The sequence below is a fragment of the Montipora foliosa genome, chromosome 11 (assembly GCF_036669935.1).
Source record: "Montipora foliosa isolate CH-2021 chromosome 11, ASM3666993v2, whole genome shotgun sequence".
Lineage (NCBI taxonomy): Eukaryota > Metazoa > Cnidaria > Anthozoa > Scleractinia > Acroporidae > Montipora > Montipora foliosa.
Window position 1 is genome coordinate 33552509 of NC_090879.1, and position 10000 is coordinate 33562508.

A 10000-nucleotide genomic window follows, 5' to 3' on the forward strand; every position below is an offset into this window, starting at 1 on the left:
GCATGTCTTGCAGATGCACTAAGCAAACGTTTATTGCACACACTAAGGAAGGACTGAAGATGTTGTTTCCGCTTCATAATTCCTTTTCTTGTCAATCTAATCTGATGCCAGGTCAAAATTTTTTTGGCTTTACATTTGCACCAAAAAGTACCGTAAAAGCTGGGAGGTAACAGTAAAAGACAAGCCAAAAGACAGGTGAAGAAAAAAGAACATAGTTTTAGCATATAACTATGAATCGAATTCTCATCAAAAGATAGTAAAAACACGAAAATTTCCACAGTTTTTAACTTCTATGAATCAAGGGGATGGTCATGATGTTCTGTCAAAAGGAAGAAATTGATCACGTGCTAGGCAACCATAAAGGTGCACGTGATCACCTTGTGTCAACTGAATGAACCATGGTAAAGAATGTTAATCGTTCGTCGTTTTCAGAGTAAAACAACGTACTTTTTAGGCAAGAAACTTCCGTCTTTGATTTTTTACAGCGGTTGTCAGTTATACGCGCTCCTCAACGACTTTTAATTCATTTTTCGAAAGTAAACTTTAGGTGGACGTCAATCAAATGTTTCCATGACGATACTCCTCTTCTCTTGGCGGCAGTTGACTTCGTCATGGAAACATTTGATTGGCGTCCACCTAAATTTTATTTTCGAATATGAAAATATGTCGTTGTGGGGCACATGTTACTGATAACCGCTGTAATTCTGTTGTAGTTGCGTTCGCAAGCCTAGTTCCGGTTTTCTGCGTTCTGGGTGCTGTATCTTAAGGCTGTTGGTGTGCCTGTGTACGGATGTATGATTTTTGTGCTTACGGGGTAGCCCGTAATGCACAATGTCATCGGGGTTGTCTGAGTGAGTGAGTGAGTGAGTGAGTGAGTAAAACAGTAAACAGTAACCAGTAAATCTTTATTGCGCCTTACTCTCCAAAGGGAGGTATCGGTCTCGTTACAATAAAGGTGATGATATCTACTAGAATAACTAATTAACTAAAAAGATCATACAATTACTTGTAATACAATTGGTATAAAATTATTATTTTAATTATTTTGCATTTAGGAAGTCTTTTCTCTTCTGAAACATTAAATATGTGTATTTACCTACTATCTTTGAAGTGCTTTCGTTTTCTAGGGTAAGTAAATACCGTATTTTATCCTCATCATTAAGGCTTTTGAAAACAACATCGGGATGTTAACCGTATTTTGATTAGTTCCAGTCGCGACAGATACATGTAGCTTAGTCTTTGTCAGGTCGAATATTGTTTGGAATTGGGGGAAAAGTAATCTGAAGGCAAGATTCATAAGAGGGAGCCTGAACCAAGGAACGGAAAATTATGAAAATACTTTATTCATCAGGGGAAATACCCAAATCAGTCGCAAGGAGTTTGTTAGACTTGTTACGATAAACGAGCACGCGATTGCAAATGTTTGCTGATATTTGTGCTTCCGTTTAAAAATTAGCTTTTATGCTTAAACATTTTACCCATTAATACGAAATTTGACGGCTATAACTGTAAATTTTTTTGCGAGTCTACTGAACTGGAGCTGTCTCACAACGTATGAACAAATCGTAGTTTGTACAGGGGGCCTCCTAAACTGGCATGGACTTTGACACGATACAGCGCTGAAAAACGTGGATTTTAGCAATAGTCAGAGGCTGAAAGTGAGCCAGCGAAATTATATATTTATCTGACGGCGTCGAACGCACTCTCGTAATCTTTGATTACTGCTAGTATTTAACTGAATATTTACATTTCATCTGTCAGGTCACGAGGCCTTCTTTGTAGGGTTCCAGAGAAACGTATCTATTTTTCACCTCAGGGCGAACTATTTACACAATCATGAGGTTGAGCGGCCAATCAAAACAGAGTTTTTAATTGAAAATCTAAACATTTATGAGATACAAAAACTTGAATTATCGCAAATGCTGACAAGCACAAAAGCAAAAGAAATGGTTACTAAATGTGAAGTTGTTTACTATCTGAATGCTTTTGCGTTAGATTAAAGCGATAAATTGTTGAGAGGGGAAAATCTAAGTGTTAAAGGAGCTATGTCACGCAAATGATGTAATTTCATGTTCGCAAAAATCATGTAAACAATCTTCGCAGTGGTAAGACGTGCAGTCAAGAGAAAATGAGGGGACAGAGAAGGAGGTTCCCTGTCCAGCCCTTGGGATATGTCATGTCCACGAAAGTTATTTTTAGACGAGCGGAAGTCTTCCGAGACGTCCGCATGCAGGTCAACCTCGGTCCGATGTTTGAAAGAAAATACATATTCATCAGCCTTCCACGTGCGCCATCATTTTCTCTTTTCACTAAGAACCTGAGAGCGAAGCAAGACTGCATGCGGACGTCTCGGAAGACAGACTTCCCCTAGAACAAAGACTTCCGCTCGTCTAAAAATAACTTTCGTGGACATAACATATCCCGGCCAACGCCTTGAGCCTCCCTCTCTGTCCCCTCATTTTCTCTTGGTGCAGTAAATTAGATTAACCAGGAACTTAAAGAAGTAGACGCTCCATGGGCGTACACTGGGTTGCTTGTGGTACGTGTTACTCAAAAACAAAAGGGACTGAGTTGGGTGGTATTGAACTGCAGCGTTCCAGTCAATTTTTTCAAGTCGGGAGTCATTAAGACCATTTAAGGGGTTACCCAGAAGTCGTGCCAGCAGAGGCCCTTTGGCTCACAGCTTCATACGACGAAATAGATCTTTTTTCTGAGGTTAAAAACTTAGCTACCAGCCTATTAATCATTTGCCAGAAAGAAAAAATTCCTGTCATTTTTATAAAAAACGGGCACACATCGCGTACTTGTGGTAGTGCAGTAACACAGCGCTTTATTCCATATTGTCAACTGAGCTGCGTTTTGTCTTCCAGGATATTCAAGTTCAATATGTAGTTCAATATGTAGTTTTGGTATTGTATATCATTGTCGTGTCATGGTAAAAGTCTTAAGTAAATAGCCCCCTGAGAAGACATGTGGTTACTAGCAAAGTACTGAACCCAGAAAGATTGAAGAAAATAAGCGCGAATCGACAAACATTGGCTTCTGGGCTGACATGCTGATCATTTTCAAGTTCTCTGACAACTTCTTTCCTCCACAAGTTCAAGCGTGCACTCTGAGAATCTGACAGCTTTGTAAGAAAAAACTTCGCTGAAGTTAAGCCCTCTCCGGCGTGGTTAGTATCTCGATGGGTGACCTGAAAAATATACCATTTTGTAACACTAGCATAGGACCAAAAAATCTATTGTAACGCTCGAGAAAATGCGAACTAAGCAAGGTACAGATTTTGTTAGCTTGCTTTATGCAAAACAAATATTGATGCAAAAGTAAATAAATATTGATATACAGTTTTTAGGAAGAGCAGAAGGAAGTTTTCAGGACGGTCCATCGAGAATAAAACATTTACCTTCAGCAACAAAATTTACGACATGAAAACAACATTAATTTTGTACCGCGAATATAAAAAGTTACGATCAGCGACAAATATTTTGGGAGATTCTTGCTAGGTTCAATTTTGTTATTGTACTTTTGGCTGCACGAGTAAATCGCAAAATCGAAAGTGACATCGAATTCAGCGGGCGACGTGATCAAGCTACCGTGGCGTGTTTACACGCGAAACAGTGAAGCATCTCTATCATCTATACCGGGTTTTTGTTTTTGTTACTTTTCCTTTTCTTTCAAGTGTTATAAAGTTTGACAAGAAATGTCCGAATTCAACACAAAGATCACAATCGCCCAACTCTTGAAGCTGACCATTGTTTCTACAAAGTCAAAAATTTACTCTTCAAGACGAGGTGATTCCATCGTTTTGGAAATAGAAGTTACTTTATTATTTATCAGCGTCACAATTTTTTGGTGATTTTGGGGCTCATTTTGTTGAAACTCAAGCACGCTTCCAACAGACCAGTTTACTTTCATGAACCCTTCCTACTTACAGAACACTACCACAAAAATCCTCCCGTATCACATTTCAACCCACGTATGCAAATTTGTTAAGCTCGAAAATTAAACAGTATGATATTAAAATTCAGAAAGCCGGGCTGGTAATTTCACAAAAAACCTTTTCCAGCGAAGAATTTATTGAAGCAAACAACATATTTGCTTTAGAGGGAAAAAACCCTTCCTATTTCAATTGCGTGCGTGAAAACAAAACACACAATCGGTGTCACAAAGCATATGTAATTAAATTAGAAAATTAATCGAGCCTTACCTGTAGGGTGAAGTTTGATTGTGATTCTGCCAAATCCCTAGTGACTCGGTGAGGGTTAACATGAGATGCACACGTGCCGCCCTGGATAATCACACTTTCAAAGGTATCAAGATACAAATGAATACAGAGGAAAATGGAAGAACAAGGGCGGGAAGTAGAAAAAGTGTGAGGGAGGGCATGTTAACCTTCACCGAGTCACCAGGGATTTGGCAGAATCACAATCAAACCTCACCTTACAGGTAAGGCTCCTTTAATTTTCTAATTCTACTAAATCTCGGTGACATCACTTCCGGTTAACATGAGATTTTACAGCAATAAACGTGGACACAACTATTCCAATCCACAAAGCCAACTTATCAACCTGGCACAGCTCCAGCAAAGCTGTTTTCAGCAATAACGGGTTTGGTTATAGAACTTCTGAAAAGCAGATTCTCGAGACCATTCGATGTGTTTCAGGATTTCATCAGTGGGAATCACCTGCCTGCTCTCGATATAGCTGCTGATTTGGCGCTGTGAGCATTCAACCTTGCTGTATCTACTCCACTTGCCTCCATAACTGCTTTAATTCATCGCCATTTGCATTCGAACCAATGTGCCGATAAGGCATGACATATGAAAGGAGAAGACGGCCATTGCCATGGCATGAAACGAGCTGGGTTTTTCCAAGATAGCGTTCAAGAGTAGAGTAAGTGGTTCTTTAGGATACTTTAGGGTTCTTCCCAACAAGAACATGAGGATTTTCCCCAGGTCTGTCCCGCTTGACAGGATCCCGTATGTAGAACATAAATAATAATCAGGAGTTTTCTCCATGGCATCGATCCTCAGAAAATGACAGTGTTTGAAACCGCTGCCCATATGTTAAAGCTAACGGTTTAAGGGTCAGTTCTTCCGAGAGAGAGCTTACTCAGAGGATACAATAGTTCTATATACTCTAGGACAGGCATAAGTTCCCATGTTACTTGATATCGAGGAAAACGTTTGCAACAGTTGAACACAACCTACAGGTAGCACACTCTAAAAGGATGGTCAGTCACAGCGTAGTGACAACCAGGAAATTCAATCCCCTTAAACAGCTTACGAGTGCTGAGAAAGCCGTATTAATTGTCGAGTATGACAGTCGGTTAATTTGAAAGGCGTGGAGAAACGTTAACACGTTGTTCACCCTCAGATGTAGTGGATCAGTTTTCTCTTGTAGACCAGCTGCACACCATGCATTTGCGGATGTGAACAGCTTACTGCTTTGCTGCCGCTAATTATTCAAGAGGACATGGGCAAGTTGGCAACCTCGCCCGGAATGTTGCCCTTAATGAACTGTCGCCTGACACCTTGCATGTCAGGGGTTGCCGTTCTGGGCTCAGAGGGTGAGCATCCCCATGAGAAAATGTAATTGTTAGTGAACTGTGACCAATTCACAGGGAACGCATCCACATATATGATGCATTCATGTCTTGCTTCCAGTAAGCATAGCCACTAGTTTGATGGTTGATTCTACTTGCAAACAGGTCAATCTGGGGAACAACAAAATCCCATATATATATACAAGTAAATGCCGCGATTCAGTTCCCACTATGATTTCGTCTTTAAACGGCGCGAAAGAGAATCTGCAGTTACATAAAACCTCACCGGTGGATGAGCAGCAGAAACGCCGACTATGCTTCTAAAAGGGCCTATAATCAAATTTCCTTAGCAATTGTATTGCATTCCTTGTTCCTGCATCCCCGATGCCATCCCCGATGCCATCCCCGATGCCATTGTATTGCATTCCTTGTTCCTGCATCCCCGATGCCACTGATGTAGGAAATAGCAGTCATGTTGTAATGCCTGATGCGCAGAATGGACACTGACCCGAGTAAGGACATCGTCCCCCTGCCTTGCGGTTCAAGAATACTCAGTTTGGGTTTCGTGCATTGTGGCACCCCGACCCATGCGTGATGCATCTACGGGAGTAACGGTCAATAACCTGGAAAGCTGTGGAGACTGAGATGACTCACCAATGCTGTCAGCAGACGGAGGCATGTTTACAAAGAAAGAGAGGTGTGCCAATTCTTTGTCCCAAGTGTCTATACTACAAAGGCCCAAACTCCACCCTAGGGAAAGTAGATGCTAAAGTTCGGCCTTGCTTCTTCTTTGTCGTGGTAGGAGCCCCTTCTCCCCTAACAAAGGCATTGCATAATAAGACTTGCCACCTCTGGAGAAGCAAACTGGGCGTTCATGTCTAGTTTCAGAGATTCTCGGCCACGAAGATTCAGTCCCCGGTTTCCTGCCAATGCCAGAACTTGCCTGATGCTTTATCACAGGCATTGATGGTGGCACAAAATGAGAAAACAAAAACTGTCGAGCTTTCTGAAGAGTCCTGTCTGAACATTTGGTATAGCAAATATAACGTTGACGTCACCTATTGTAATTAATATGCCGACCAGAGTCTCATTGGCTGTCACAAAGGGTCTTTTGTTCCTGCGGTTGGCACACTTGAATAACAAAAACAATGTCTGTAAATAGAGATCATCCCTACTTGGAGACAACCGATTACAAATAGCTCTCAGAGGTAGTGTTCACTTTTGAGGAGACTAGCAATTAGCAATTTTGTTGCCTTAGGTATTTTTCCACCAGCCCCTTTAGCTTTGTTTTGGGCAGATCGCCTTTGATAAGGCCTTCTAGCATAGTGGCCAGCTTGGCGTTAACTGGCGCACCTGTGTATTGTCAGTTGCCGAGAACTCTCCTGCTAAGTTGTCAAAACTTGACCTAGGGGACTTCCCTAAGTAATTGGCAAGACAACCAGTGAGCACAGGCAAAACCTCTGAGCATCACAATCAGAGGGCTTATCCTGATCACTTTCAGAGCCCATTCAGAGCCCTAAATTTGGCTTCCATCTCTTACTAAGCTCTTGTTTCAGGGAAGCGACTATCCCTGTAGCTCTGCTTTCCTCGAGGAAGCAAGCGATGGGGAGGCCCCTCATCTAAGTTTTGCTAAAATGTAAACAACCCAAAAATATTGAGCTGTGAGGGACCAAGAACCTCAAATTCGGGGAAAAAATATTTAAGTTTCCCTTCATATAGCCATTTCGCTAAACTAGAAGCGGCTCCTACTAGGAGAAGCGATTGCCAAGCACAGTTCTCCGGCATCCACGTGTCCGCTGTAGTCCACTTCAACTCGCGAGGTAAACTATAACTTTCTTTCCCTCAACTGTTGAAAACATTAGGACTTAAAGGGAAACTATAGCTTAAAGTTTCTTACGCTAACAACCGCCACCACATTGGATAGGACTGCAAAAAGCGAGGCATAAGGCTCTCGACCAAGCTTAGTCTTAAACGACAACTTGTTGCCAAGCACTGTTCTCCGCATCCACGTGTCCGTTGTGGTCCACTTCAACTCGGGAAACTATAACTTTTTTTCCCTCAAACGTTGAAAATGTTAGGACTCGAAGGGAAACTATAACTTTCTTTCCCTTAATAACCGCCTCCACATTGGATAGGACGGCGAAAAGCGAGGCACATAAAGCTCCCGACATAGCTTAACAGCTTTTAAATGACAACTTGTGAAACGTCAATTTTTCTTTGTTGCACTTTCCTTCGTCAGGCTTAGTTTTTGAGATAAACTGTATAAAACAACAAGCAGAAGTTATATCAAGCGACATTATTTTCTTACCTGCAATAGTAAGGACAAATAAAGCGAATAAAAACCCGGAGACCACAAAAGCTCTAAACTCCACGGCTTCGCAATGTGTACTGATTATCCACGGCGGTACGTGTGTATCTCATGTTAACCGGAAGTGACGTCACCGGGACGGTGATGACAGTTTACATCAAACCCTGTCGAAAGAACCTTGACCGTAAATAATGAAGCACAAAAGAGACAACAAGCTTTCATTCAAATAATTCTTCACTGTCACATTTTCAATTTTTTTTACCTTTGCAGGGTTGAATACAAAATATATGTAAATTGCCAGACAACTTAGATGCGACTTCAGTAAACACTGTGATGCATTCAAGGCGTTTGATTCCTTCAGTGGTTGTTAAATCCCTTAAAAAAACGCCATTTGATTTCGGTGTTGTATATAATACCAAGTTAGTAAAATATTAGAAACAAAGCTCACTTGATATCCATCGGCGAAAAATGAAATTGTTGTCGAAGACCATTACTCGTCGCTTTAAAGATTCCAGATATTTATTTTTCACCGCCTGCCCTGTTCCATTCTTGGACTCCTCGAGGGTATATTTTGTTTAAAGATCCACTAAAATGCCATGCGTGTTACAATGACTTTCGACGCCATTGCAGGTTAATTAAATGTCCTCTGTGTGCACCAGAGAAATTTACGCATTACCCCAACCCCCTCAAACGTAACAAAATACGCACAGAAGACTCTGTGCACAAAGACACTACTTAGCAGGGGAGTGACAGGCAAGATTTTTACCGACACGGAAAGAAAAAAGAACTAGACGCTCCAAAAAAGCGTACGCTGGGTTGCCTGTGGTACATGTTACACAAAAAAGAAGGCACTGAATTGGGTGGTATTTATCAGCAGCGTTCCAGTTTTTTTTTTTTTCAAGTGGGGCGTCATTAAGACCATTTGAGGGGTCGCCCACATGTCGCGCCAGCAGAGGCTCTTTGACTTCATAATTCCTCTTCTTGCTAGTCTAACCTGATGCCAGGTCAAAACACTGTTTGGCTTTACGTTTGCTCCAAAGAGTACCGTAAAAGCCAGGAGTCAACCGAAAAACACAAGCCAAAAGACAGATGAAGAAAAAAATATCAGTTGTTATATGTAACTCTGAATCGAATTCTCATCGAAAGATTAATGACAATCGATCGTAAAAACACGAAAATTTCTGCAGTCTCTGACTTTTATTAATAAACGAAAGGTCATGACGTTTTGTCAAAGGAAGAAATTGATCAACCATAAAGGTGCACGAGATCATCCTCTGTCAACTGAATGAACTACGGGAAAGATTGTTAATCGTTCGTCGTTTCCAGAGTAAAACATCGTACTTTTTAGCCAAGACACTTCCGTCTTTGGTTTTTTAATTTTGTTGTAATATTTAACTGAATATTTACATTTCATCTGTCGGGTCAGGAAGCCTTCTTTGTCGGGTTCCTGAGAAACGTATCTATTTTGACTTCAGGGTGAACTATTTAAACAATCGCGAGGTTGAGCGCCCTTGTAATTGAAAATCTAAACATCTGTGAGACACAAAAACAGACTTGCAAATTATCGCAAATCACAATGCTGACAAGCACAAAAGCAGAAGAAATGGTTAAGTAAATATGAAGTTTCTTACTATCTGAATGTTTTTGTGTATATTGTCACGCAAAAGATGTAATTTCACGACACTCAAAATTCGCAAAAAGCCTGGGTTTCATGTAAACAATCTTCGCGCTAGTAATTCGTAAGTCGTAGCAATAACTTGGATTAACCAGGTAGTTAAAGAAATCTTGTTGGTGTCCCAAAAAAACTTCATTTTACACTACAATGACAAAATCATTTGTCAGAGAGAAAAAATTCCCCTCTCCTCGCGTATCACATTTCAACGCACGTATGCAAATTTGTTAACTCATTCTCACCGCGTCCCGATTCCTGAAAAATTTTTCTTCTTTCAAATATTAACAAAAATATTATTTCTTGTCAAGCGTTGCATCTTTTATATTCAAATAACCGCTAAAAATAAAGATTTGTTAACGATCTATCCGTAGATATTCTTTCATGATTTAATATTCTCTGTCAAAATTTGCACAACAATCAAAACACAAAAATGGCAGCGCACGCAAAAAAATTTAGTCGCATTTTAATACCTCTTC

The 10000-nt window shown here is 40.6% G+C and overlaps 1 protein-coding gene across 3 annotated transcripts in view; it reads left to right on the forward strand.

Moving 5' to 3' along the window:
- LOC137975529 (protein eiger-like) overlaps positions 1–10000 on the forward strand; it is a 30567-nt gene that overhangs the window by 13258 nt on the left and 7309 nt on the right. The gene's annotated exons all lie outside the window — the stretch shown is intronic.